General features: G+C 42.7%; 2 non-coding genes and 1 pseudogene across 2 annotated transcripts; 1 reads left to right on the top strand and 2 right to left on the bottom strand.

Moving 5' to 3' along the window:
- Positions 1-9,422: 9,422 nt before the first annotated feature.
- Positions 9,423-9,491, bottom strand: LOC134484234 (transfer RNA alanine (anticodon UGC)). The gene has a single exon. It is a non-coding gene; the product is annotated as a tRNA-Ala (tRNA).
- A 13,785-nt stretch (positions 9,492-23,276) lies between these two features.
- Positions 23,277-23,345, bottom strand: LOC134484233 (transfer RNA alanine (anticodon UGC)). The gene has a single exon. It is a non-coding gene; the product is annotated as a tRNA-Ala (tRNA).
- An 885-nt stretch (positions 23,346-24,230) lies between these two features.
- On the top strand, positions 24,231-24,791 carry LOC134484207 (presenilin-associated rhomboid-like protein, mitochondrial; annotated as a pseudogene).
- The last annotated feature ends 1,878 nt before the right edge of the window (positions 24,792-26,669 follow it).

Below are 26,669 nucleotides of genomic sequence, written 5' to 3'. Positions count from 1 at the left end.
CTCCTTGTATCTTCTTTTGGTTTTCTATATCCAGGGTTGTTTCCATGTGTTCTTTCTTGATTGCTTCTATTTCCATTTTCAATTCCTTCAACTGTTTGATTGTGTTTTCCTGGAATTCTTTCAGGGATTTTTGTGTCTCCTCTCTATGGGCTTCTACTTGTTTATTTATGTTTCCTGGAATTCTTTCAGGGATTTTTGTGTCTCCTCTCTATGGGCTTCTACTTCTTTATTTATGTTTTCCTGGAATTCTTTCAGGGATTTTTGAGATTCTTTCAGGCATTTTTGCGATTCCTCTCTGTAGGCTTCTACTTGTTCTCTAAGGGAGCTCTTCATGTCTTTCTTGAAGTCCTCCAGCATCATGATCAAATATGATTTTGAAACTAGATCTTGCTTTTCTGGTGTGTTTGGATATTCCATGTTTGTTTTGATGGGAGAATTGGGCTCCGATGGTGCCATGTAGTCTTGGTTTCTGTTGCTTGGGTCCCTGCGCTTGCCTCTCGCCATCAGATTATCTCTAGTGTTACTTTGTTCTGCTATTTCTGACAGTGGCTAGACTGTCCTATAAGCCTGTGTGTCAGGAGTGCTGTAGACCTGTTTTCCTGTTTTCTTTCAGCCAGTTATGGGAACAGAGTGTTCTGCTTTCAGACGTGTAGTTTTTCCTCTCTACAGGTCTTCAGCTGTTCCTGTGGGCCTGTGTCTTGAGTTCACCAGGCAGCTTTCTTGCAGCAGAAAAGTTGGTCTTACCTGTGGTCCCGAGGCTCAAGTTCACTCGTGGGGTGCTGCCCACGGGCTTTCTGCGGCGGCAGCAACCAGGAATACCTGTGCCGCCTCTTCCGGGAGCTTCAGTGCACCAGGGTTCTAGATGGCCTTTGGTGTTTTCCTCTGGCGTCCGAGATGTATGTACAGAGAGCAGTCTCTTCTGGTTTCCCAGGGTTGTCTGCCTCTCTGAAGGTTTAGCTCTCCCTCCCACGGGATTTGGGTGCAGAGAACTGTTTATCCGGTCTGTTTCCTTCAGGGTCCGGCGGTGTCTCTGGCAGGGGTCCTGCCGCTCCTGGGCCCTCCCCCACGGGAGCCCAGAGGCCTTATACAGTTTCCTCTTGGGCCAGGGATGTGGGCAGGGGTGAGCAGTGTTGGTGGTCTCTTCCGCTCTGCAGCCTCAGGAGTGCCCACCTGACCAGGCGGTTGGGTCTCTCTCTCACAGGGTCTGGGAGCAGAGAGCTGCTGCGGGCCGGGATCCGCGGGTGTGGGACTTCCGGTAAACACAGAACGTGCCCGGTCCTAGAGGAATTCTGCTTCCGTGTGTCCCAAGCTCACCAGGCATCTTTCTTGCAGCAGAAAAGTTGGTCTTACCTGTGGTCCCGAGGCTCAAGTTCACTCGTGGGGTGCTGCCCACGGGCTCTCTGCAGCGGCAGCAACCAGGAAGACCTGTGCCGCCCCTTCCGGGAGTTTCAGTGCACCAGGGTTCCAGATGGTCTTTGGCTTTTTCCTCTGGCGTCCGAGATGTGTGTGCAGAGAGCAGTCTCTTCTGGTTTCCCAGGCTTGTCTGCCTCTCTGAAGGTTTAGCTCTCCCTCCCACGGGATTTGGGTGCAGAGAACTGTTTATCTGGTCTGTTTCCTTCAGGGTCCTGCGGTGTCTCTGGCAGGGGTCCTGCCGCTCCTGGGCCCTCCCCAACGGGAGCACAGAGGCCTTATACAGTTTCCTCTTCGGCCAGGGATGTGGGCAGGGGTGAGCAGTGTTGGTGGTCTCTTCTGCTCTGCAGCCTCAGGAGTGCCCACCTGTCCAGGCGGTTGGGTCTCTCTCTCACAGGGTCTGGGAGCAGAGAGCTGCTGCGGGCCGGGATCCGCGGGTGTGGGACTTCCGGTAAACACAGAACGTGCCCGGTCCTAGAGGAATTCTGCTTCCATGTGTCCCAAGCTCACCAGGCAGCTTTCTGGCAGCAGAAAAGTTGGTCTTACCTGTGGTCCCGAGGCTCATGTTCGCTCGTGGGGTGCTGCCCATGGGCTCTCTGCAGCGGCAGCAACCGCAAATCTATATTCTTAAATATTCATGACAAGTCTGATGTTTTACAGAGTAGCAAATATTTCCCAGTGAATTGACTTCTCCTGCCTTTGTGAGTTTCACAGGTGTCCTAGTAAAGTTCCCTTTATGAATGACCGCAAAGATAGTGCTCAACAACTCATTTCACCTCTGCTTAGTGTAAATGTGCAGGTCAAAATGTATATACAGGGGTGATTTGTATAGAATATAGTATTCATGCTTGGATTTTGTTCTGTCGCTTTTAGTTGCTTTTTGAAACATTCCAACCCCTCTCCAGAAGGCTATGGTAGGGCTACCCTTATCCCTCCCTGTCAGACAACATCATTCTCTGTCCATCATTTGCATTGTGCTGTATTATGCTCCCCTGTGGCTCTGCAGAGCAACCGTGTGTGTGTGTGTGTGTGTGTGTGTGTGTGTGTGTGTGTGTGTGTGTACTGTTTTACAATTATTCTTTCATGGCGAAACTAGAATCATTCTGTTCAGGACAGTTTATACTTTGTTTTTATGTGTGTTCACCTGTGTGTGCATGTGCACATAGCCTTCTGAGAGTGTGTGTGTGTCTGCTTGTGATTGTGTGTGAGTGTGTGTGTGTGAGTACATGTGTTTGTGTGTGTAATGCACCTGCATATTAATGGGGGGGAGAGAGAAAATGTGTGGGCACACATGTGCCAAAGTGCACAAATGAATTTTTGTAAATGTTTATTTGCACTGTGTGAGCCTGTGCATGTTTTCATGTGTGTTGGCGTGAGTGTGTGTGTGTGTATGTGTGTGTATTTGTGTGTGTTCATTGCATGTAGATGTTGACATTCAGGTGAAGGCCACAAGTATTCATTAGGAGACTTAATCTATTACTTTCTGATTTACTTATTTGAGGAAACATCTCTCACATACCTGAAAAATGACTGGAAGACAAATGGTCCCACCCAGTCACCATCTCCAAGACATCTGCTTATAATTTCATGTGTCTCTATAGCCAGCATTTTGATTTGAAAGACGTTGTGGAACGGATAGTCCTAGAGTACAGGAACTGTTTAGGAAACTAGTTAGGTGCAGCCTTTCACGATCGTGAGCAAAGTGATGCTCATGTCAGGAACGTATATTTGGTATAGTATATGCGTCAGACACTGTCAATAGGGCCACATAATGGCCATTTTCTCAAGACCATCCAGGTGTTATCAGTGTGCCCATTTAAACAATGGATTCATTTAGTTATCAAGTAATTATATGATAAAAGGGAGTTCCATATATCTCAGTAGATGCAGAAGCCAGGATCTACTTGTGTGCATCTATGTGAGACCTATATTTATATATGTTTTCATAGGTTATATATATATATATATATATATATATATATATGAAATGTGTTCATCATATGCATTGCTTTGAAAGATGAAATCACACTCCTATATATTATTTTGAGATAGGGTCTTACTCTGTAGCCCTAAGTGCTCTAGAACTCATTATGCAGACTGACCTCAAACTTACAACAGTTCAGTCTCTCTCTCCCAAGTCCTGGGATTGTGAGTTTCCTCAATCACACTTATCTTGAAATCACACTTGTAGGCAATGCCCTACTTCACTATTGTACCAAGTATGTGATTCTCAATTTCACGATTATTATTTAACACGATTTTAGAACTTTAGTATGTGTGCATTTGTATGCATTATTTTATGTGCAGTCCTCATTTTTACGACCTCATATCTCTGTATTAGGAACTAAGACTTTTCCTAGTAAAGACACTATGTTTACTAAGAAGGTAGTACTTGAGACAGCAACACGGACCAGGCAGCAGTCATCCTTATGTCAAAGGCCTGGGTGTAATAACTAAAACCACAAGAGGGAAGTAGAGCTCTGACTCCCACAAGTTGTCGTCTTTGTCCTCTGACCTCTAGCAATGTGCTCTGGCATATGCACACTCTGCCCATCTATAAATAGATAGATGACTAAATGAATAAATAAATGAATAGATGGATCAATCAATCAATCAGTAAATGCAGTACCTGCTCTAAGAGTTAATATTTGGATGGGAATGAAAGTTGGCGGTAGAGACACCACTTGGCAGACATTTGGAAGGTCTGGGGTCTGATATCCCCCACACAAAAAGAAGTCAATTAAAAAGCAACTGCAAATGATGAGTGTTGCACTATATACTACTTCAAAACAAATGGCCAACAAAGTAGATTTCCTGTGTCTGGGGGAAATTTCTCAGTGTCAGAGCGTAGGTTTTGCATGGGTTAGACCCTAGTTCATTCTCAAGACCCAAAAATTAGTACAGTGATATTCACAGCCCAGTAGAAGATTTTCTGTAACTATGGGTATGAATTATGAACTTACAAACACAGGGAGAGATCTGAACCCAAATGCCAATATATATGGATCATATTATAATGTATGTGGGGTACCTGGTACGATGGTGCCTGGCATTGCATCTGATGGCCTACAATGTATCCCCAGGACCCACATGACCTAAGCAGAGGAACACTCCTGAAAGTTGCCCTCTGGCATTGACATGTTAAGCAAACGTATACATATATGTAAAGAATATAAATAGATATAACTTATTAGAAACAAGACAATCTTATTACCTATTGAAATAGAATATAAAACTAATCCTTTACAAGACATATACCTTATTTAAAGGCATACAAATAATATCTTGAACACTTAAATACAAGCACGTGTACCTAAGTATAAGTAGAAATCAGGGGGGAGTTATGTTAATGTTATAGGGAAAACTAAAATCAAAGTGCAATAAAAGTGTTTGAGCAAACAGTAATGCAGGTCTAAATTCACTAGGAAAATGTTAGCCATTCATGCCTACGTTCGAGTCATGCAACAGAGCATCAAATACAAGAAAGATAAGAAAAAGATATGAGAAGTGATTAAAGATGGTGGATGAAATTAACATGCTTTTCTGAATGCAAAACCAAGTGTGGGGAAATAATTAATTCAACAATGAAAAGACCTGCATAATGTAACCTCAAGGGCAATCCCATAGGAAGACATAGAGAACTCCATTGTGATACAAGGTAACAATTTCAATATGGACATGGAACTTGTGTGATGACTGACTGACTCCATGTGAGGCTAGTAGATCTTGGACACCAATGAGAATACAAATTAAGATTGTGGAGAATGTGAACATTGACGAAAACAGGCAGTTTATAGTCTGAGGCTAGAGTATTCCTACTATTGTTTTGAGACAAAGTCTCCTGTGCGGTCCTGACAGGCCTGGTTGAAGTCCTAGAGATGCAAGTGTTTCTGCCTCCCATCCGCTGAGGTCTTAATGGCCTGTGCCGCCATGCCTGGCATAATTGAGCTATTTGTGCTCACATGCACTGTATTAATACTTCTTCTTTTGCAGTGATAAAATGGTGCAGTGGACACAAACTAACAGGGAAGCAATTGTCTTACACTCTGTTTGGGAGGAAATAGACATTTTAAAGTAGGGAGGACAAGGAAGGAGGCCGGTGTGTGAGCAAGAGCAGGAACACGACTGAGCACATTTGCATCCACACTCAAGAAGCACAGAGAACACCAGTGCATTGAGGCTATAAATGCCAACGCTCACCCAAGTGATGTACTTGCTCCAGCTAGGTACTCCCTGCTAAAAGTTCCTCCCCTCCAACAGAGCACCACCAAGCCACTATGGTTATGATTTCCATGACTTCAGCATTAAGATATAGATGCACTCTGTTTTCCCATGCAAATCCTACAACTTCTTAGAAGAAATTGGAAAGCAAATTAGCACGCTGATTAACCATTTTTATAGAAATAAAAAGGGCCCAAATTATATCATGAAGGAAATGTAGAAACAATGCTACTTGATGTGAAAACAGATTATGAACCTACAGTAGTGAGAGAGTGTGCTACATTGTCAAGATAAACAAGGACCTAGGCATGCTGGGATAAGCCCCAAATCCCAGCATTGGGAATCAGATGGAGGAGAGTCAGGACTTCAATGTCTTCGTTGGTTATATAGTGAGGTCCTGCAAGTGTGGAGTACACCACACCCACCATCTCAAAGAAGCAAAAGACACAAATATCAAAGGAACACACAGAGTCCAGACACATTCTCACAAATACATGGGCGGCTGATTTCTTTAATGGTAGCCCCTAGCCTTGAGCCTCAAGTGCACCTCCCCTTATCTTTCCATGTCTCAGCAGTCCAGGAGACCCTGACGTGCCTTGTCTCTGCCTGCCAGGCAGACTTTATCCCTCTTTTGTTCCCTCTGCTTCAGAGATGTGGCAAATGGCTCCAGACACTGTATAGACCAGACTGCTATACATGTACGCTCGTCTCGTCGCAGTGTCCTAGGTTTGGGGGTTAAGACCTCTGCCGTGGTGCCTGGTTCCTCGGACAGCGGATGGTCAGGAAACATAATGGAAAGTACAATCAGCACATCTGAGAGTAGGACTTACTGGAGTGTCATCGTGGTTTGGCTGGTAAAGGATTTGTTGCTCTGGAGAAAGGAGAGAATCATCTCCCAAGGATTGTTCTCTGATATCCACACATGGCTGGTTTGCTAATGTCCTTAGTGTCCTATGTTACTGTAACTGATAACTCTAGCTCTTTCTCTAAGACTTAAATTACACTTATTGATGAATGTATGTGGCCAGTAAAGAACAAAGTTTCCCATTATGTTTCCCCGGAACTTTCTCAAACAAAGCCCCTTGAAACGGCAGAAGGAATCGCGGCTCACCTTCTGAGAATTGGTTTTGAAAATGAAGTGTTCCTGACATGCTCTAGATTTAAATGTTTGTTTCCTGCCTAATGGCTCCATTAGGAAAGTTGTGGAAACTTAAACAGAACTGTAGGAGAAAGTAGTTCCCTTCAGATTCTTCTGAGGGAATATATTATCCTACACGGCTCTGAGATTCCTGTAGGCATGTGAGAACGCCTCTCCTCTGACAGACGTTCCTGCTCATATGTTATACTGTAGTTGTGTGTGTGTGTGTGTGTGTGTGTGTGTGTGTGTGTGTGTGTGTGTGTACATACATATATACATACATAGATACTCGGGTCAAGGATAGTTGCATCTGTCTTCCATCCCTCAGAGAAATTCAAGTGCTCACCTCTGGGAACACATAAGCTTGGCTCCAGAGAATGCTCCCATCACTACATCACCTAAGTAGACATTTTAACGGAGTCCACAAAGATGTTGGTTTCCATGGCAACCACAACGCTCCCGTTCTCCGTTCAGTAACTAGGAACATTCCGCCCAATCCTCCCTTCTTTTCTCTCCAAGCAGAACTCATTGACCCTTGCTATCTGTCACCTGAGAAAGCCACCCACTAGGGAAACTGCCACCAGCTTGAAGGCAGAGCTTCACTCAAGCTCAGAACAAAACAATCCTGGAGGCACATCCACGCTGTACTCACCAGACTATTAAAACCTCAGGGAAATAACTGGATTATTGATGACCGTTGTCCTTATGGTCCTAGATGAACGCTTTAACCAGTAATTACCTATGCATATATGCTCTCCCAGCAAAAAATTAAAGCCTGGAGGATATCTTGTGAAGAAACAAAACCAGAACACAAAAAGGACCCCCGAGATGCTGGGAGTCGAACCCAGGTCCACTAGAATGCAAGGCAGTCACTCTACCGCTGAGCTACATCCTCAAAGGTAACAGTCCTTCCATCACAGTCCATATAAACCTAGGGAGACTGAAGTAACATGGCTACAGCTACAGGGAGCTGCAACACTTTTACAACATGCCGTGATCTGCATCTCTTCACTGCCTGCAATTAATAATTTCAAATCAAGTGCTGCTATGGGATTTCTTTTATGAAAAAAGAAAATATACTCAACAAAAACAAAGTAATAGTATCAAGAAAAAGAAGTCTTTTTTTTAAAAAACCAAATTAGAAAAACGTTTATAGAAAAATGAAAACAGGTACAAAAAGGTTAGGCCAATGCAAGGAACGCTCTCCAGCTTCAGACCTGCTCACTTCAAACTTACCAATTACCTTAAAAATCCACCCCCTCACTCTATCCCCCACTGACACGAAGAAATGAGTTTTGGGCCTTTCCCTGTTTCTGGTTACTCCCCATAGTTATATAATGGCTTAGTCATGGTTTTGTGAAGTCTTTATTTTTCTGGACTCAGGGAATATTGGCTCGCCTAAGGGTCTCTTGCCTTCCTTTGCTCTGACTGCCTCCCTCTGTGTGATCCTTTGTGGTCCATACTGGGTGTAAGTCACAGGACCTTGTATGTTCTACAGAAATGTTCTAAAACTGAGCTACATTTCCAGCCTCCCTGTGTAACTTTAACACCAGAGTGAACAGGATTCTCCCTCCCGGTCACCGACATAGTTTATGACTCTTTTATGTACCTTATCTATGTCTCATTTTATACATAAAAAGGTAATGTTCATTCCCTCGAGTGTGAAATGGTTCCTCAGTGAGAATGTATGTGTTCTACACACAGCCCTTTATCGGTGTATAAACTTGTATGCAAGCATTTTATTTGACCTAACACTAGGTGTTAGAGTTCGTAACTTTAACATCTACACCTGATCGGATAAGTAGAGATATTAATATGAGTATTCCTATCAACACAAATATTTATGTAATGTTTTGATATCTAGGCTTGCTTCAAATTTAACTCAGATTTACAGTACAGCTGAACAGTACCTGTGTTTTATTTTCTGTATAAAATAAAACTCAAACTTTTAAAAATAAAAGAAATCATAAGTTCTTCAAAACATGGCAGACCCACAATGAATTGTCAGTATCATGTCAAATTAATAATAATGAGTGACTGCAGGGTATGTCCGGTCTGGCATAGGTTGGGAATATGGCATTGAGAGTTTGGGTAGAGTGAGGCTAGGAATGTGGTCATGAATGGGTGCCTCCAGTGGGCTTCAGTTACTGACATGTCTGAGACTCAGTCTCTGGGGCTCCCTGACAAGGGTTGAAGTTATTTCTTCAGCAAGCAAATGTGAGTTTGGAAAAGCACCGAGGAAGAATGAACCTTGAAGATCAAACACAGGGTCAAAGGGTGAAACATAGAAGAAAGTGTCTTGATCCTGTCCCTGAAACAGACTTTTCTCCTACACAGTATCCTCCCTTATTTCTCTCAAAGAAGAAGTCATTCTTCCTTGACGTCGTTCACCCGAGAAAGCATACCCACTAGGAAACTGCCAGCAGCATGAAGGCAGAAGCTGTGAGGAAACATAATCCCAGAGCGATGACCACGCTGTACTCCCCAGACTAAGAGGTCTCCATGGGAACATCTTCAAGGTTAGAGTGGAATATTGTTGTCACCGTTATAGATGAGCACTTTGACCATACGCCCCAGACTACGGAGGTCTTTACCGACACGTCTTCTAGATCCTGTCTAGAAACTGATCCTGAAGAGAAAAAAACAAAAGGCTTGGAGAGGCCGGGAATCGAACCCGGGACAACATACGTGCAAGGTATGCGCTCTACCACTGAGCTACAACTCAAAGCCCCACTCCAGACCTCTTTCCAGCCTATATGAACTGACAGAGACTCAAGCTACTTTTTATAGTGCCTGAAGATATTTATATCACATATTTGCATATCATTATCGACAATTTTTATCTCATCACTTCTATGGGAAAAGAATCGATTTCCAATGCAAGCAAAACAAGAACAAGAACCACAACAAATTTTGTGCTCTGCAAAACATGGCAGACCTACATCACTTGAGACTATTGTGCTAAATTCATTAGAATGTGCTTCTGAAGGATTAGGATCATCAGGCAATATTGAAGCAGGGATTGGGTAGATGGCATTCTGAGGTTGGGTACAGCGAGTCTACAGTTGCCTTTAGTCTTCTGGGCCTCCCTTCTATGGAGCCTACCAGGAACGCTCTCAGACCCAGGCTCTGCGCCTGCCCACATCCGGGTATAAATTTTATCTTAGGCAACATTGTACATTTACAAATGTTCTGAGGAAGGAAGAACCTTGAAGATCAAACACAGGGTCAAGTGAAGAAGCATACAAGAGAAGTACCTTGATCCAGCCTCTGAAGGAAACAGGTTTTTTTTGTTTTTTTTTTTTTAGTTGTTTTTTTTTATCATTAGGTCTAGCTTATATCAATTCGACAGAAGGCTTTAATTCCACTATAGAGGTCACAGGCTGTGTATTTGAATCAGCTATATTTAGCTATTTGAATCACCGAAATCCAGGGTACAGAGTAATGTTGATGACATAAAAGTTAATGGGTGGACAGCATATGCCCACAACAGAAAGTAGACATCAGAAAGAAGATTCACAAGTGGTGTAATAGTCTAGGTGGTGGCCAGAAGCGGGTGACAGGCATCCTAATCACCTCATCTCTCTTATTCTGCTTATGGACACCCTGCATTCCCTGCATCTGACCATGCACATATTCTGTACACACAACCCAGCCTCAGAAGTCCTTTGGTCTCCAATATATCTGTCCACAATTTCTCCTTATTCCTCACGGCAAAAATATGTCTGTTTTGTGCAGCTTCTCATCCAGCATAGAGAACATTTTGGGTCAATAATAGGTTGTACCAATTTTCATGTCTTCATGTATCATTTTGAATTTTGTCAGTTATGTGTGTAAAGTTGCCACATTAAAATAAGGACCTTCCCTTGGTGCTTCGGGATCAATCATGGCAATTCTGGCTGCAATCTGCACCATGATTCCAGACCGGAGGCCCCTTGTCATCTTCCTCCGCGTTTTTGCTTTAATAGCAGGCAATGCCTTAAAAGTAATCATTTTCTTGGAACCAGCAGTGATGTTTCAGGGCTGGATAATTTTTTATAGGTTATATTTCTTTATTTAAATTTCAAATTTTCCCCTTGTGGTGTTTTCTGTCCTTAACCACCCTAAACCCTCCCTCGTCCCCCTTCCTCTCCCCTTCCCCATAAGGGTTTTTCCCTCCCTTCCAGACAGCTTACGACTCCTCCGATGTTCCCCTGCACTGGGGGTCCAACCTTCGCAGGACCAAGAGCTTCCCCTTCCACTGGTGACGCAACAAGTCTATTCTGTGCTACATATGCATTTGGATCCTTGGGTCAGTCTGTGTATAGTCTTTGGGTAGTGGTTTAGTCCCTGGTATCTCTGGTTGGTTGGCATTGTTGTTCTTATGGGGTTGCAAGCCCCTTTAGCGCTTTCAGTCCTTTCTCTAATTCCTCCCACGGGTATCTCTCTTCTCAGTTCAATGGTTTGCTGCTAGCATTCACCTCTGTATTTGACATGTTCTGGTTGTGTCTCTCAAGAGACATCTCTCTCCGGTTCCTGTCGGCCTGCACTTCTTTGCTTCATCCATCTTACCTAGTTTTGTTGGCTGTATATATATGGGCCACATGTGGGGTCGGGTGTGAATGGCCATTGCTTCAATCTCTGCTATAAACTTTATCTCCACCTCCCCTCCTATGAATATTTTTGTTCCCCCTTTTAAGAAGAAGTGAATCATCTGCACTTTGGTCATATTTCTTCTTGAGCTTCATGTGGTGTGTGGATTGTATTTTGGGTAATTTGAGTTTTGGGCTAAAATCCACTTATCAGTGACTTCATACCATGTGTGCTTTTCTGTGATTGGATTACCTCACTCAGGATGATACTGTCTAGTTCCATCATTTGCCTATGCATTTCATGAAGTCATTGTTTTTGATAGCTGAGTAGTACTCCATTGTGTAGATGTAACACATTTTCTGTATCCATTCCTCTGTTGAAGGGCATCTGGGTTCTTTCCAGCTCCTGGCTATTGTAAATAAGTCTGCTATGAACATAATGGAGCATGTGTCTTTGTTGTATGTTGGAGTATCTTTTTCGGTATGTGCCCCAGAGAGTTATAGCTGGGCCCTCAAGTACTTTCATGTCCAATTTTCTGAGGAACCTCCAGACTGATTTCCAGAGTGGTTGAACCAATTTGCAATCCCACCAACAATGGAGGAATGTTCTTTTTTCTCCACATTCTTGCCACCATCTGCTGTTACCTGAGTTTTTGATCTTAGCTATTCTGACTGATGTGAGGTGGATCTCAGGGTTATTTTGATTTGCAATTCCCTGATGACTAAGGATTTTAAACATTTCTTTAGGTGCTTCTCAGCCATTTGATATTCGTAAACTGAGAATTCTTTGTTTAGCTCTCTACCCCACTTTTTTAACATGAAAATTATTTCTTTATTTTTTGTCTGCTATATATATTTTTTATTAACTTGAGTATTTCTTTTTTCTTCTTCTTCTTTTTTCTTTATTTCGGGGTTGGGGACCGAACCCAGGGCCTTGCGCTTGCTAGGCAAGCGCTCTACCACTGAACTAAATCCCCAACCCCAACTTGAGTATTTCTTATATACATTTCGAGTGTTATTCCCTTTCCCGGTTTCCGGGCAAACATCCCACTAATCCCTCCCCCCCTTCCTTATGGGTGTTCCCCTCCCCATCCTCCCCCACTGCCACCTCACCCCAACAGTCTAGTTCACTGGGGGTTCAGTCTTAACAGGACCAAGGGCTTCCCGTTCCACTGGTGCTCTTACTGGGATATTCATTGCTACCTATGTGGTCAGGGTCCTGGGTCAGTCCATGTATAGTCTTTAGGCAGTGGCTTAGTCCCTGGAAGCTCTGGTTGCTTGGCATTGTTGTACATATGGGGTCACGAGCCCCTTCAAGCTCTTCCAGTCCCCCCCGACTCCTTCAATGGGGGTCCTATTCTCAGTTCAGTGGTTTGGTGCTGGCATTCGCCTCTGTATTTGCTGTATTCTGGTTGTGTCTCTCAGGAGCGATCTACATCCGGCTTCTGTCGGCCTGCACTTCTTTGCTTCTTCTATCTTGTCTTATTGGATGGCTGTATATGTGTAGGCCACATGTGGAGCAGGCTATGAATGGGTGTTCCTTCTGTGTCTGTTTTAAGCTTTGCCTGTCTATTCCCTGCCAAGGGTATTCTTGTTCCCCCTTTTAAAGAAGGAGTGAAGCATTCACATTTTGATCATCCGTCTTGAGTTTCATTTTTTCTAGGCATCTAGGGTAATTCAAGCAGTTGGGCTAATAGCCACTTATCAATGAGTGCATACCATGCGTGTTTTTCTGTGATTAGGTTACCTCACTCAGGATGATATTTTCCAGTTCCAACCATTTGCCTATGAATTTCATAAAGTCATTGTTTTTGATAGCTGAGTAATATTCCATTGTGTAGATGTACCACATTTTCTGTATCCATTCCTCTGTTGAAGGACATCTGGGTTCTTTCCAGCTTCTGGCTATTATAAATAAGGCTGCTATGAACATAGTGGAGCATGTGTCTTTTTTATATGTTGGGGCATCTTTTGGGTATATGCCCAAGAGAGGTATAGCGGGATCCTCAGGCAGTTCAATGTCCAATTTTCTGAGGAACCTCCAGACTGATTTCCAGAATGGTTTTTACCAGTCTGCAATCCCACCAACAATGGAGGAGTGTTCCTCTTTCTCCGCACCCTCGCCAGCATCTGCTGTCACCTGAGTTTTTGGTCTTAGCCATCTCAGGGTTGTTTTGATTTGCATTTCCCTTATGACTAAAGATGTTGAACATTTCTTTAGGTGTTTCTCATCCATTCGGCATTCCTCAGCTGTGAATTCTCTGTTTAGCTCTGAACCCCATTTTTTTATTATTAACTTGAGTATTTCTTATATACATTTCGTCCGCAGAGAGGATACAGAACTGCAGTGTCTAGGGTAAGCTCTGAGAGATATGTTTGGTCTTGACCTCCTTCACTTCTCTCCCCCATTAGAAGATGCGGTGGAGGCTTTTGTTATCGTTTTATCAGCCTTCATTCTTTCTCTTTTGGTTTTTGATTTTGCGGCTGCTGCTAGGCACCATCAGAGGTCGTGCCTAGAAGATGAGAAATGCCGCCCAACAGTAATAGCAGGACAGCGAGTGCTAGGGGAGTTACAAGACAGCATGTCAAAAACAGAGCGGGATAAAAGATTAAAGAGCTCAAAGAGAAAAGAAAAGGTACAAGTAAGAAAACAGACCCTCCCAAAGACTTTAGATCTGAGGGAGCGAGAGATAGGGGAAAGAACAACCCGGGAGAGAAACAGAGAAAGGAGAAGAAAGCTCTGAAAAGGAGAAGCCTTTATCCGGTAAAGGAGTTAGAGGCTTTAGAGCTTGATAGTTCAGAAACAGACGAGCTTAGCTTCTCTGAGGAAGAGGATTTAGAAGATGAGACAGCTGGCTATGAAGAAGAAAGATATGGGCCTAGGTGGAGAGCCACTGTGAAGAGACCGAAAGTTATGGATCCTTTGTGGGCAAGGCTGATAATTTTGTTTAAACTTCACAGAGTCATACTGATCAGATTTGTTAGAGGTAGACCGCCTGAAAAACTTATTCAGGAGAATCAAACAAAAATATTCACTTCCATACCATTTGTGAATGTCAGTCGTGCTGCTTAGATACCCCATAATATATCTCAGTATCTTACAGGAATTTGGCTTCAACACGTTGATGGACTAGTCCAGGAACTGAGACAATCCATCGTCCATATCAACTCCACTCGAGTGTATGGTCACCGTGGAAGTGGTGGGAAAGGGGAAATCCTACCTCTCTGCTGACTCCTATTGGAATGTGGGTCCCTTTAGTGGAACACCATCTAGTTTTTCCCCTTTGTCTATTGTCTGTCCTTGGTGCACCAAGCTGTCCATGTCTGTCAGTTTATGTCTGTGGTTTTTGTTTCTTGTTGCTTAAATGTTTTATGTTTCATGTTCAAAAGAGAAAATGGTAAAAACTTTATCTGCCAGTCGTTCACACCTTGATTTGGTTTTAACTCGTTTCAAAAAAGGAACAAATGAATAAAAAACAGTTTCAGTCAGTCCTTGGAGCACTGTACCTGTAGCCAGGTGTCTAGATCAGCTGGAGAAGCTGCCCAGGGGTGAGCGTCTACATGGGCTGATTATTAGACTCAACAGGTGACAAGTTGCTTCTCTTAAAATCATAGCTAAAAAGGTAAAAATGGTGCTTGGTCCAAATATTAAAGATATGTGTAGCCACTTCAATTTTGTTTCTCATTGGTTTTAAATGTGTAAATATGCTCTACATGCCTTGGTTATGGACTATTGGCTTTTAAGTTATTGGATATGGTTAAAAAGGTATAATATTGGTAATAGAAAGTTGACATAAAGCTGGTAATTTGGATGAAGTCATTCTAGATAACATGTGACATGGGCCAACCTAGCGAAACAGGTCTAAATTGAGATAATATTTTTATGGAATTCTTATTCTAGAAACCAGGCTTCTAAAAGAATTTAGGACAATGTCTCTTTGTTGAGGTATTGGAGACTGCACCATCGTGCGTTCATATGTAGGAACTGGCAGTCAAACTTTGTAGCATGAAGGATAGACTTGTTGTTTTGGAGACTAGATTTTGGAGACTAGGTTGTTGGAGGTTGAGTTTTGCTTTCCAAAGTTGTGGTTTGCCCTGAAGTTACTGTATTTTGATGCTAATTCCACTGCCCCAAGAACAACTGCCTAGTCACATACTCAGAACTCAGGTGACTTTCCAAAGTTGTGGTTGTGCTCTGGTGGTACAAGGAGAGCTTAAGGATTGTGATTAAAGATTGCCAGTGTTACATTGACTAACTCAAACTTATTTGTAATTGAGAAAAATCAAACAGGTAGAGATTGTTACAGGATTTACGAAGGATTGATGAGGTTTTAGAACTTGTGAGAGCAGTACAGCCAGTTTGCTTACTCCAACTGCCATTTCAAGATAGATTTAGAGGATTGTTTTTATGCAATTTATTTACATCCTGGCGATTGTGAGTTTTCATTTTGTGAGCTTGCTTATAATTTTAGAGAGTCCATGAAGTGATATCATTAAAATTTTTTTACAAAAGAATGGCTAACAGCCTTATATTAGGTAATTTTGTTGCTTCTTCAATGTAAGAAGTTAGAACTTAAATCTTTCAGTGTATATGGAAATTTTTACTACAAACCTTTGCTCTCAAAATGAGCTTTAATATTTGGGGAGTAGCTGTTACACTACTCCAGAAAAGAATATTTAAAACTAATTTTAAGCTTCTAAGGATATGTTAGTTGGCTAAGTACCTCACCTTACCAGAGGTCTTAACTTTGTTATCCTCATTGGAGATAAAGCTTCAGTTGTGTTAATACAGAATTGTAGGCTAGAGTCATGAAAGTATTTTAAAAAGAAACCTGGTAAAACATATCTTATTCCAAACAACAGTTAAATTGGTTATTACAAAATACTGATATTTGGTCTATCACTTATACAAATTTTTCAGGCAAAGTTGATAATTTTACTCTTTACATGCTGTTGTATTTACTGTAAATTTGTACATACAACCCATAGGAAATGAGCTTAGTGTATTTTTTGGTGGTTCATCTAATTAAAAGGCTACATGTATGATTGGATCACTTGTTTATTCTCTTGAGTTTGTGCTGCTGCAGCACAGATTATTAAATTCCGTGCTTTAGTCACTGTTTTTAAATCAAGCTTTCAATTTACATACTGATAGCCAATGTATAGCTTGTGGTTTACAATTGGTGTCAATTACTTAATGCTTTACTAGAGGCAAGTTTTCTACATGAAATCAGTGAGTGATCATTTCAGTGTGAATTGCCTGACAACTCACTGTCCTTTCAGTGCTCTGGCTCAGACAACTAAACAAAACCATAGACCCAGCTTTTTGAAAATGGTAATGGAGTTGATATGAAAAGAGGAAGACTCCATTTGCTTACTTTCAATTCCCAGCCTCAACCTGCTACCTCAGGGATTTCTAGTACAACTGAATCTGGACAATATTTACAGGATTTGGCATTTCTAATTAATGCTTATGTTTAGGTAAATAAAGTTTGTGAGGAGCTAGAGAGATGGCTTAGTGGTTAAGAACACTAAATACTGTTACTTTATAGGACATTAAGAACTCAAACTGGATTGCCTAGACTCCTTAACAAGGGAGGACAATGATACCAGACAGACTATAGGCCTTACATAGGAACAATTAGTCAAAAAAATCTCATTCTTTCTAATATTTTGATAATTAAAAAGGGGGAGTTATCCCTGTATGCTAAATAATGCTCCTTTTATTTCAATTTTAAAATTTGGATGCCAAGGAACTCTGAGTGTTTATGGCACCCTACAACTAGACATACTTCTGCCTAGGTGAAATAGAGAGATTCACATATTGGCATGATCCTGTTCAGATATTTTATATGGGGAAGAGGGAATCTTTGTGTTTTTTTCTACAGGATGCTACAAGAGTATGCCAGCTGCCAGAGGTGGCTGGTGAGACTTGCTGATCCTGGTTGCATGAAGATTCAGCTCTCGTGGTTCGGGTCCCTAGAGTCATTCCTCTGCCCCGAGAGGAAGTTGGAAGATCCCCCCTCATCTTTTGTCATCACAGAGATTTTGGCGTTGCTATAGTCAGTGTTACCGCTGCGTGTGTCCCGTCCCACTGTGGCCTACGCTTAGACCCTCTGTGCACTGCTGCTTTCCAGAGAAGACTGGACTCCAGCTGTTACTCCTGTCCCCCTCATTCCCCTGGAGACTCTTGCTGCCTTGATTGGTGTTGTTAGTTTGCAGTCTGTAGCTTCACAGGAATGCCACTTGTGTGAAGCTGCTGTCGACTGGGGAACTCTGCACTGGTTGTTGCAGATCTCAGACATGGTTCCCTTGCCTGCTGGTTGTTCCAGAGAAGAATGGCTGATCCTAAACTGTCCTGGGAAAGAACTCGTTATCTTCACTGCTATTGTAGCAGCCATTACCGCTGCAGCCATTGTGTCTGCAGTGTCTGGAGTTACCCTACCCCCATTCTATTGTTAGGCAAGCACAGTGGGTGAACTTTCTGGAGTAGTTGCTACCAATTGGGAATTCTAAATTTTGTTATAGGAGCGGCTTGACTACGGCCCTTGGTGGTAGCAGCTGAGGAGAACCAGATGAGGTGCCCACTACTTATCGGGAGTGGCTCTGTTTGGTGCAGCCCTATGCTGTGGATTAGTGTTCATGCTATGGTTGGTTTGCAAACTCAGATCTCAACAGAAACATGACAATGTCGTTGTCACTCAGGCACTTGTGGCCATTGAACAAGGGGCCTCCCCTAGAATTGGTTAATTAGTCGGCATCTGAGTTCTCTGCTCTTGCACCCCATGGAATTGTGGATCCATTACTCTGGGATGAGAGAGACTCAATGATTCTTGGATCAGCCCTTCTACATCGCTGAGGTTTCCTCATTGGACGCGATAGGGTGATCATGATTTCCCCACTAACTCATTTTCTGGCTGGCCTCTTTTGTAGAGTTCGCCCTAGGTTGTTTAGCAGTTACTGTCACACAGCACTGCGGTATCCAGAGACGGGCAACTTTCCTCATGCACAGACCACTCTAAGACACGGGGCCCAGTGGCGATAGGGTTGCCCTACGACGGATAAGGCTGTGACATGGAGGAACGACCTAAGACAGGAGCCACAGCGGACGGACATAACTGCAGGGACCTAGACCAGCCTCATACTAGTAAAACAATAAGGGGGAGATGTGGAGAGCCGCAATAACATTCGCCTCCACAAGACGGCGCTGGCTTCCACTGCGCCCTACGTGGAAAGCCGGGATAGCATTTGCCATTACAAGATGATGCTGGCTTCCTCCTCGCCAGCCTGACTTCCTTTCAGGAAGTTAACTGTGTGCGCATGTGCAAGAGTGTCTTCGTGCCAGGCCTTTGCCCACTCTGGGGCGAGCCTATGACATCATGGGTAAGCGACCAATCAGGTGTGGATGCGCCGCACTAGGGTGTATATAAGCTGCGCCATGGTGGCGCCCCGAGTCCTGCTCTTTAAGATATAATAAACGCTTTGCTGCAGAAGGATTCGTGTGTCTGAGCATGCGTTCCTGCTGGTGGGACGATAGCGCAGGACAATAGATAGATGACTAAATGAATAAATAAATGAATGGATGGATTAATCAATCAATCAGTAAATGCAGTAACTACTCTAAGAGTTAATATTTGGATGGGAATGAAAGTTGGCGGTAGAGACACAACTTGGCAGACATTTGGAAGGTGTGGGGTCTGATATACCCCACACAAACAGAAGTCAATTAAAAAACCAACTGCAAAAGATGAGTACTGCACTATATACTACTTCAAAACAAACGGCCAATAAAGTAGATTTCCTGTGTCTGGGGGAAATTTCTCAGCGTCAGAGCATAGGATTTGCAAGAGTTAGACCCTAGTTCATTCTCAAGACTCAAAAATTAGTACAGTGATATTCACAGCCCAGTAGAAGATTTTCTGCAACTATGGGCATGAAATACGAACTTACAAACACAGGGACAGAACTGAACCCAAATGACCATATATATGGATCATATTAAAATGTATGTGTGGTAACTCGTACGATGGTGCCTGGCACCGCACTCATGGCCTACAATGGATCCCCAGGACCCACATGACCTAAGCAGAGGAACACTCCTGCAAGTTGTCCTCTGGCATTGACATGTTAAGCAAACATATACATCTATGTAAAGAATATAAATAGATATACCTTATTAGAAACAAGACAATCTTATTACCTATTGAAATAGAATATAAAATTAATCCTTTACGAGACATATACCTTATTTAAAGACATACAAATAATATCATGAACACTTAAATACAAGCACGTATGCCTAAGTTTAAGTAAAAATCAGGGGGGAGTTATGACATTATATAATGAAGGAAATGTAGAAACAATGGTACTTGATGTGAAAACACATTGTGTACCTACAGAAGTGAGAGAGTGTGCTATATTGTCAAGATAAACAAGTACCTAAGCATGCTGGGATAAGCACCAAATCCCAGCATTGGGAATCAGATGGAGGAGAGTCAGGACTTCAATATCTTCGTTGGTTATATAGTGAGGTCCTGCAAGTGTGGAATACACAACACCAACCATCTCAAAGAAGCAAAAGACACAAATATCAAAGGAACACACCGAGTCCAGACACATTCTCACAAATACATGGGCGGCTGATTTCTTTAATGGTAGCCCCTAGCCTTGAGCCTCAAGTGCACCTCCCCTTATCTTTCCATGTCTCAGCAGTCCAGGAGACCCTGACATGCCTTGTCTCTGCCTGCCAGGCAGACTTTATCCCTCTTTTGTTCCCTCTGCTTCAGAGAGGTGGCAAATGGCTCCAGACACTGTATAGACCAGACTGCTACACATGTACGCTCGTCTCGTCGCAGTGTCCTAAGTTTGGGGGTTAAGACCTCTGCTGTGGTGCCTGTTTCCTCGGACAGCAGATGCTCAGGAAACATAATGGAAAGTACAATCAGCACATCTGAGAGTAGGACTTACTGGAGTGTCATCGTGGTTTGGCTGGTAAAGGATTTGTTGCTCTGGAGAAAGGAGAGAATCATCTCCCAAGGATTGTTCTCTGATATCCACACATGGCTGGTTTGCTAATGTCCTTAGTGTCCTATGTTACTGTAACTGATAACTCTAGCTCTTTCTCTAAGACTTAAATTACACTTATTGATGAATGTATGTGGCCAGTAAAGAACAAAGTTTCCCATTATGTTTCCCCGGAACTTTCTCAAACAAAGCCTCTTGAAATGGCATAAGGAATCGCGGCTCACCTTCTGAGAATTGGTTTTGAAAATGAAGTGTTCCTGACGTGCTCTAGTTTTAAATGTTTGTTTCCTGCCTAATGGCTCCATTAGGAAAGTTGTGGAAACTTAAACAGAACTGTAGGAGAAAGTATTTCCCTTCAGATTCATCTGAGGGACTATATTATCCTACTGGGCTCTGAGATTCCTGTAGGCATGTGAGAACGCCTCTCCTCTGACAGGCGTTCCCGCTCATATGTTATACTGTAGTTGTGTGTGTGTGTGTGTGTGTGTGTGTGTGTGTGTGTGTGTGTGTGTGTGTGTGTTTGTGTGTGTGTACATACATATAGACATACATAGATACTCGGGTCAAGGATAGTTGCATCTGTCTTCCCTCCCTCAGAGAAATTCAAGTGCTCACCTCTAGGAACACATAAGCTCGGCTACAGAGAATGCTCCTATCACTACATCACCTAAGTAGACATTTTAACGGAGTCCACAAAGACGTTGGTTTCCATGGCAACCACAGCGCTCCAGTTCTCTGTTCAGTAATTAGGAACCTTCCGCCCAATCCTCCCTTCTTTTCTCTCCAAGCAGAACCCATTGACCCTTGCTATCTGTCACCTGAGAAAGCCACCCACTAGGGAAACTTCCACCAGCTTGAAAGCAGAGCTTCACTCAAGCTCAGAACAAAACAATCCTGGAGGCACATCCACGCTGTACTCACCAGACTATTAAAACCTCAGGGAAATAACTGGATTATTGATGACCATTGTCCTTATGGTCCTAGATGAACGCTTTAACCAGTAATTACCTATGCATATAGGCTCTCCCAGCAAAAAATTAAAGCCTGGATATCTTGTGAAGAAACAAAACCAGAACACAAAAAGGACCCCCGAGATGCTGGGAGTCGAACCCAGGTCCACTAGAACGCAAGGCAGTCGCTCTACCACTGAGCTACATCCTCAAGGGTAACAGTCCTTCCATCACAGTCCATATAAACCTAGGAGACTGAAGCAACATGGCTACAGCTACAGGGAGTTGCAACACTTTTACAACATGCCGGGATCTGCATCTCTTCACTGCCTGCAATTAATAATTTCAAATCAAGTGCTGCTATGGGATTTCTTTTATGACAAAAGAAAATATACTCAACAAAAACAAAGTAATAGTATTAAGAACAAGAAGTCTTGTTTTTTAAAACAAATTAGAAAAACGTTTATAGAAAAATGACAACAGGTACAAAAAGGTTAGGCCAATGCAAGGAACGCTCTCCAGCTTCAGACCTGCTCACTTCAAACTTACCAATTACTATAAAAATCCACCCCTTCACTCTGTCGCCCACTGACACGAAGAAATGAGTTTTGAGCCTTTCCCTGTTTCTGGTTATTCCCCATAGTTATATAATGGCTTAGTACTGGCTTTGTGAAGTCTTTCTTTTTCTGGACTCAGGGTATACTGGCTCGCTTAAGGATCTCTTGCCTACTTTTGCTCTGACTGCCTCCCTCTGTGTGATCCTTTGTGGTCCATACTGGGTGTAAGTCACAGAACCTTGTATGTTCTACACAAATATTCTAAAACTGAGCTACATTTCCAGCCTCCCTGTGTAACTTTTACACCAGAGAGAACACGATTCCCCCTCCTGGTCACCGACATACGTATGACTCTTTTATGTACCTTATCTATGTCTCAATTTACACATAAAAAGGCAATGTTCATTCCCTCGATGTTAATGGTTCCTCATTGAGAATGTATGTGTTCTACACACAACCCTTTATCGGTGTATAAACTTGTATGCAAGCACTTTATTTGACCTAATACTAGGTGTTAGAGTTGGTAACTGTTAAAATCTACACCTGATTGGATAAGTAGAGATATTAATATGATTATGCCTTTCAACACAAATATTTAAGTAATGTTTTGATATCTAGGCTTGCTTCAAATTTAACTCAGATTTACAGTACAGCTGAACAGTACCTGTGTTTATTTTCTGTATAAAATAAAACTCAACCTTTTAAAAATAAAAGAAATCATAAGTTCTTCAAAACATGGCAGACCCACAATGAATTGTCAGTATCATGTCAAATTAATAATAATGAGTGACTGCAGGGTATGTCAATCGGGCATAAGTTGGGAAGATGGCATTGAGAGTTTGGGTAGAGTGAGGCTAGGAATGTGGTCATGAATGGGTGCCTCCAGTGGGCTTCGGTTACTGACATGTCTGAGACTCAGACTCTGTGGCTCCCTGACACGGGTTGAAGTTATTTCTTCAGCAATCAAATGTGAGTTTGGAAAAGCACTGAGGAAGGATGAACCTTGAAGATCAAACACAGGGTCAAGGGGGGAAACATAGAAGAAAGTGTCCTGATCCTGTCCCTGAAACAGACTTTTCTCCTACACAGTATCCTCCCTTATTTCTCTCAAAGCAGAAGTCATTCTTCCTTGACGTCGTTCACACGAGAAAGCATACCCACTAGGAAACTGCCAGCAGCATGAAGGCAGAAGCTGTGAGGAAACATAATCCCAGAGCGATGACCACGCTGTACTCCCCAGACTAAGAGGTCTCCATGGGAACGTCTTCAAGGTTAGAGTGGAATATTGTTGTCACGGTTATAGATGAGCACTTTGACCATACGCCCCAGACTACGGAGGTCTTTACCGACACGTCTTCTAGATCCTGTCTAGAAACTGATCCTGAAGAGAAAAAAACAAAAAGCTTGGAGAGGCCGGGAATCGAACCCGGGACAACATACGTGCAAGGTATGCGCTCTACCACTGAGCTACAACTCAAAGCCTCACTCCTGACCTCTTTCCAGCCTATATGAACTGATAGAGACTCAAGCTACTTTTTATAGTGCCTGAAGATATTTATATCACATATTTGCATATCATTATCGACAATTTTTATCTCATCACTTCTATGGGAAAAGAATCGATTTCCAATGCAAACAAAACAAGAACAAGAACCACAACAAATTTTGTGCTCTGCAAAACATGGCAGACCTACATCACTTGAGACTATTGTGCTAAATTCATTAGAATGTGCTTCTGAAGGATTAGGAACATCAGGCAATATTGAAGCAGGGATTGGGTAGATGGCATTCTGAGGTTGGGTACAGCGAGTCTACGGTTGCCTTTAGTCTTCTGGGCCTCCCTTCTATGGAGCCTACCAGGAACTCTCTCAGACCCAGGCTCTGCGCCTGCCCAAATCCGGGTATAAATTTTATCTTAGGCAACATTGTACATTTACAAATGTTCTGAGGAAGGAAGAACCTTGAAGATCAAACGCAGGGTCAAGTGAAGAAGCATACAAGAGAAGTACCTTGATCCAGCCTCTGAAGGAAACAGGAAACAGTTTTTTTTTAATCATTAGGTCTAGCTTATATCAACTCGACAGAAGGCTTTAATTCCACTATAGAGGTCACAGGCTGTGCATTTGAATCAGCTATATTTAGCTATTTGAATCACCGAAATCCAGGGTACAGAGTAATGTTGATGACATAAAAGTTAATGGGTGGACAGCATACGACCACAAAACAAAGTAGACATCAGAAAGGAGATCCACAAGTGGTGTAATAGCCTAGGTGGTGGCCAGAAGCGGGTGACAGGCATCCTAATCACCACATCTCTCTCATTCTGCTTATGGACACCCTGCATTCCCTGCATCTGACCATGCACATATTCTGTACACACAACCCAGCCTCAGAAGTCCTTTGGTCTCCACGTTTCTGTCCACAATTTCTCCTTATTCCTCACGGCACAAATATGTCTGTTTTGTGCAGCTTCTCATCCAGCATCGAGAACATTCTGGGTCAAGAACAAGTTGTACCCATGTTCATGTCTTTCGTTGTTATTTTCAATTTTGTCAGTTATGTGTGTAAAGTTGCTACATTAAAATAAGGACTTTCCCTTGGTGCTTCGGGAGCAGTCATGGCAATTCTTGCTGCGTTCTGCACCACGAATCCAGACCGGAGGCTCCTTATCATCTTCCTCTGCGTTTTTGCCTTCATGGTAGGCAATGCCTTAAAAGAAATCATTGTCTTGGAACCAGCAGGGAGGATTCAGGGATTTGATAAGTTTTTATTTTGGAGACGCATCTTATTGAAACTCTCTTTGGAATAAGGTATATCCTATATTGTCATGACCTCATTTGAAAGAACTAGACAGCCGCAAGTGAAAATCAGGCATAAAATAAGGACTAAGGACCCCAAGAAAGGAGATGGCTCTAAGTGAAACAAAAGACTTGAGACAGCTGCGAGTGAAACAAAGGAGACCACTATGATGGTGCATCTGACCCTTGCTGCCTGATATAGTCTCAGCATTGGCTGCCGCAGTGTTTTTAATGTCCTCAGTGTATGTCTAAACAGCACACTGACAAAATTGTGACACAGATGAATAAAACTCTACAAAATAACGTGCTAATGTATTAGCAATATTCGATCAATCTCAGAGCACCAACCTTTCCAGCTAATTTTCTGAACACACATCGATTCTCTCTTTTTTTTTTTTTTACCACTTCAAGATGTGCTTTATTCAACCAGTAATACACTTTTTGGTCCTTTGTAGTTTCTCTCCTTTGAATTCATGTCTTACTGCATTCAAACTGTGATATTAACACACCAACGAAGCATACCCTGTTGTGCCATAAAGCCATAGTACTTAGTACATAGTACTTAGTACTTAGTACATAGTACATAGTGGAAGTTAGCCACCGTTGGTCTGGGATCCATGCATCTATCTTCCGACCGTCAAGGAGAATCAAGTGCTCGCCTCTGGGAACCCAGAAGCTTGGATACAGATAATGCTCCTATCACTGCCTCACCTAGGTCGCCATGGAAAAGGGAGTCCACAAAGACGTTGGTTTCCATGGCAACCGCAAATGCTCTTCTCCTATTCAATAAATAGGAATGTCCCACCCAATCCTCCATTCCTTTCTCTCAAAGCAAAACCCATTCACCCAAGTCATGTATCACCCGAGGAAGCACACCCACCAGGGAAACTGCCACCAGCATGAACGCAGAGCTTCACCCAAGGTGTGAAAAAAAACAATCCTGAAGGCACAGCCATGCTGCATTCAGCAGACTATGGAGGGCACATTGAAATGTCTGTATTATAGATGAACATTGGGGTTATGGTCAAAGATGTGCGATGTAACCAATAAGAACCTCGTAGCATATAGTTAAATCCTGTGATATCTTGGCAAATAAAACCAAATCACAAAACGAAAGTAGGGATGCTGGGAATCGAACACAGGACCACTGACATGCAAAGCAGTTGCTTTACCATCCAGCTACATAACCAAATTTCTGAGTCTCTCCATAATGACCCATATAAAGCAAGGAAGACTGACGTAACACGGCTACAGCTACAGTGAACTGCAGCATTCTTACAGCCTGTCAGGATCTGCGTCTGTTCACTGCCTACAATTAATAATTTCAAATTAAGGGCTGTTACGGGATTTTTATGCTATTTCTTTTACGAGAAAAGAAAAGATTCTCAAGAAAAAGAAAGTAATATTAAGAACAAAGAATTATTTTCTTTGGAAACTGTGAAAAATGTTTATAGAAAAATGCGCACAGGTACAAAAAGGTTAGACCAATGCAAGGCCTGCCCACTTCAGACCTGTCCACTCCAAAGTCCACAAAGACCCTAAGTCTCCATGACAACTACAATGCTCCTGATCTCTGCATAGTAACTAGGAATGATCCACCCAATCTTCCCTTCCTTTCTCTCCAAGCATAACTCATTCGCCCTTGTCACACGAGAAAGTACACCCACTAGGGAAACTGCCAGCAGCATGAAACCAGAGCTTCATGCAAGCTGTGCACAAATTACTCCTGGAGGCACATCCACGCTGTACTCACCAGACTATGGCAAACTCCATGGTGATATCGTCTCGATTATAGATGCACCTGGTAGTCATGGTCCTAGATGAGTGCTTTAAGCAGTAATTATACATATGTAGCATATAACCCTCCTAACAAAGTTAAATCCTGGGATATGTCACGAAGAAACTGAAGACAGAAAAAGGAGACTTGAGATGCTGGGAGTCGAACCCAGGACCACTCCCACGAAAGGTAGCTGCTCTACCATTAAGCTACATCAACAAGC

Source organism: Rattus norvegicus, chromosome X (genome assembly GCF_021556685.1).
Source record: "Rattus norvegicus strain SHRSP/BbbUtx chromosome X, alternate assembly SHRSP_T2T, whole genome shotgun sequence".
In the NCBI taxonomy this organism is placed as follows: domain Eukaryota; kingdom Metazoa; phylum Chordata; class Mammalia; order Rodentia; family Muridae; genus Rattus; species Rattus norvegicus.
Note: the sequence above shows the minus strand (reverse complement) of the source record. Positions and strands in the feature narration are given on the sequence as shown.